The sequence below is a fragment of the Corvus hawaiiensis genome, chromosome 3 (assembly GCF_020740725.1).
Source record: "Corvus hawaiiensis isolate bCorHaw1 chromosome 3, bCorHaw1.pri.cur, whole genome shotgun sequence".
NCBI lineage: Eukaryota > Metazoa > Chordata > Aves > Passeriformes > Corvidae > Corvus > Corvus hawaiiensis.
Genome location: NC_063215.1, coordinates 1,402,727 through 1,406,489, shown reverse-complemented (window position 1 = coordinate 1,406,489; position 3,763 = coordinate 1,402,727).

The following is a 3,763-nucleotide window of genomic DNA, read 5'->3' as shown; positions in this document are numbered from 1 at the left end:
CCATAACCCCACACCCCATAACCCCACACCCCATAACCCACACCCCATAACCCACAGCACCCCATAACCCACAGCACCCCATTAACCTCACACCCCATAACCCCACACCCCATAACCCACAGCACCCCATTAACCTCACACCCCATAACCCACAGCACCCCATAACCCACAGCACCCCATAACCCCACACCCCATTAACCTCACACCCCATAACCCCACACCCCATAACCCCACACCCCATAACCCACAGCACCCCATAACCCCACACCCCATAACCCCACACCCCATAACCCACAGCACCCCATAACCCACAGCACCCCATAATCCACAGCACCCCATAACCCACACTCCATAACCCACACCCCATAACCCCAGCACCCCATAACCCACAGCACCCCATAACCCACAGCACCCCATAACCCCACACCCCATAATCCACAGCACCCCATAACCCACACCCCATAACCCCACACCCCATAACCCCACACCCCATAACCCACAGCACCCCATAACCCACACCCCATAACCCCACACCCCATAACCCACAGCACCCCATAACCCCACACCCCATAACCCCACACCCCATAATCCCGCACCCCATAACCCCACACCCCATAACCCCACACGCTCCCCATCCCCCCCGCCCTCATTCCCAGTGCCCAGGCCCTGCCAGGGCTGCTGGGAATTCCCTCTCCGGCTGCAATTCCCAACTGGGGAGCCCCGGGATCCCCCTCACCCTGCTGGGAGCAGCCCTGGGGGGCCCTGGCTGGCCCAGTGACCCCAGTGACCCCAGTGACCCCACTGACCCCAGTGACACCTGGGGCCTGTCCCAGTGATCCCAATGACACCCGGAGCCTGTCCCAGTGATCCCAGTGACACCCGGGGCCTGTCCCAGTGATCCCAATGACACCCGGAGCCTGTCCCTGTCCCCATCCCAGTGACACCCAGGGCCTGTCCCAGTGATCCCAGTGACCCCAGTGACCCCAGGGCCAGTCCCAGTGACCCCAGTGACACCCAGGGCCTGTCCCACTGACCCCAGTGACACCTGGGGCCTGTCCCAGTGATCCCAGTGACACCCAGGGCCTGTCCCAGTGACCCCAGTGACCCCAGTGACACCTGGAGCTTGTCCCTCTCCTCATCCCAGTGACACCCAGGGCCTGTCCCAGTGACCCCAGTGACACCTGGAGCCTGTCCCAGTGATCCCAGTGACCCCAGTGACACCTGGAGCCTGTCCCAGTGATCCCACTGACACCCAGGGCCTGTCCCAGTGACCCCAGTGACACCCGGAGCCTGTCCCAGTGATCCCAGTGACCCCAGTGACACCCAGGGCCTGTCCCTCTCCCCATCCCAGTGACCCCAGTGACACCTGGAGCCTGTCCCAGTGATCCCAGTGACACCCAGCGCCTGTCCCACAGGGAATGCTCCGGGTCCTTTTCCTTGCAGGAATCCTCCCAAACGTGGAACCCAACTTTTCCCGGAACCCTTTGGATTTTCCAGGGCCTTCCCTGCCCCTCTGCACCCACACAGCCCAAAAACACCCCCAGGAAAAGGGAATGGGGGACACAGGAGGACAACTGGCACCTCCTGGCACCTCCTGGCACCTCCTGGAATGGGGGAAGATCCCTCGGGAAGCTCCCAGGGGAGTTAATTCCTCCTGCCTGGCTCTGGCACCCGATCCTTCCCCCCCAGAGCTCTTCCAGCAGCGCCAGCACCTCCAGGCCCCCCGTTGGGGACAGGATTTGTGTCCCCCTTGTCCCCCAGCCTTGCCGGGGATGAGGCAGTGGGATGGGAGGAGCTCTGGAGAGCTGTTGCCATTGGAATTCCCCGGCTGGAATTCCCTGGGAATCGCAGGGACACGTGTCAGGGCTGCTTTGAGGTGCCAGGACACGTGTGAGGGACAATTGTCCCTCGCTTCGGGTGACAGCAGCTGACAAAACCCATCCCGGGCTGGAAAACATTCCCTGCTCCAGATGGTGGCACGATCCAGCTGGCAGCACCGGGAGCCGCAGGGATCCTGGGCTGATCCCAAAATCTGGGCAGCGGGAAAAGGGGGAATTCTGCCCCTGTGCCCCGCCCAGGTGAGGCCCCACCCGTGGATCCCAAAATCAGCGGGACATGGGGCTGCTGGAGCGAGGCCAGAGGAGCCCTGGAGCTGCTCCGAGGGCTGGATCAGGCTGGGAGAGCTGGGAATGTTCACCTGGAGAAGGGAAGGATCCAGGGAATCCTTGGAGCCCCTTCCCGAGCCTAAAGGGGCTCCAGGAGAGCTGAGATTTGGGAAAGGGCTGGAGGGGCAGGAGGCAGGGAATGGCTTCCCAGTGGGAAAGGGGAGCTTGGGGTGGGATGTTGGGAAGGAATTCCCGGCTGGACTGGAATTCCCAGAGAATCCCTGGATCCCTGGCAGTGTCCAAGGAAAGGTTGGGCAGGGATGGGATGGGGTGGGATGGGATGGGATGGGGTGCAGTGGGGTGCAGGTCCAGGGCTGGGTTCGGGGGATGGGTGCGGTTTGGGGCGCAGGTGGGGACGCGGGTCCGGGGCAGGGTTGGGGTGCAGGAGCTGCTCCCGCTGGGGACGCGGGTTCAGGCGGGATTGGGATTGGGGTTTGGGAGCTGGGGACGCGGGTTCAGGCGGGATTGGGATTGGGGTTTGGGAGCCGCTCCCGGTGAGGACGCGGGTTCAGGCAGGATCGGGATTGGGGTTTGGGAGCTGGGGACGCGGGTTCCGGCGGGATTGGGATTGGGGTTTGGGAGCCGCTCCCGGTGAGGACGCGGGTTCAGGCAGGATTGGGATTGGGGTTTGGGAGCTGGGGACGCGGGTTCAGGCAGGATTGGGATTGGGGTTTGGGAGCTGGGGACGCGGGTTCAGGCAGGATTGGGATTGGGGTTTGGGAGCCGCTCCCGGTGAGGACGCGGGTTCAGGCAGGATTGGGATTGGGGTTTGGGAGCTGGGGACGCGGGTTCCGGCGGGATTGGGATTGGGGTTTGGGAGCTGCTCCCGCTGGGGACGCGGGTTCAGGCAGGATTGGGATTGGGGTTTGGGAGCTGGGGACGCGGGTTCAGGCGGGATTGGGATTGGGGTTTGGGAGCCGCTCCCGCTGGGGACGCGGGTTCAGGCAGGATTGGGATTGGGGTTTGGGAGCCGCTCCCGGTGAGGACGCGGGTTCAGGCAGGATTGGGATTGGGGTTTGGGATCTGGGGACGTGGGTTCAGGCAGGATTGGGATTGGGGTTTGGGAGCCGCTCCCGGTGAGGACGCGGGTTCAGGCGGGATTGGGATTGGGGTTTGGGAGCTGGGGACGCGGGTTCAGGCGGGATTGGGATTGGGGTTTGGGAGCTGGGGACGCGGGTTCAGGCGGGATTGGGATTGGGGTTTGGGAGCTGGGGACGTGGGTTCAGGCGGGATTGGGATTGGGGTTTGGGAGCTGGGGACGTGGGTTCAGGAGTGATTGGGATTGGGGTTTGGGAGCCGCTCCCGCTGGGGACGCGGCTCCTGGCACCGGCTGCGCTTTGTGGTGCGGGCGGGTGTCCCCAGCGGCGGGGACGCGGCCCCGTGCGACACCCGCGTGTCGGGCCGCGCGTGCGGGGGGTCCCCGGTGCTGAAGGACAGCTCCGCCCCCTCCCCCTCATCCCTCCCCCTCCTCCCTCCCCATCCCTCCCCATCCCTCCCTCCTCCCGCTCCTCCGCCGGCCCCGCCGCCGCCGCCGCGGCCGCCGCAGCCGCGCCTCGGCCGCCTCCCCCGGCCGCCCGCCCGCCGCCGCTGCCGGGCGC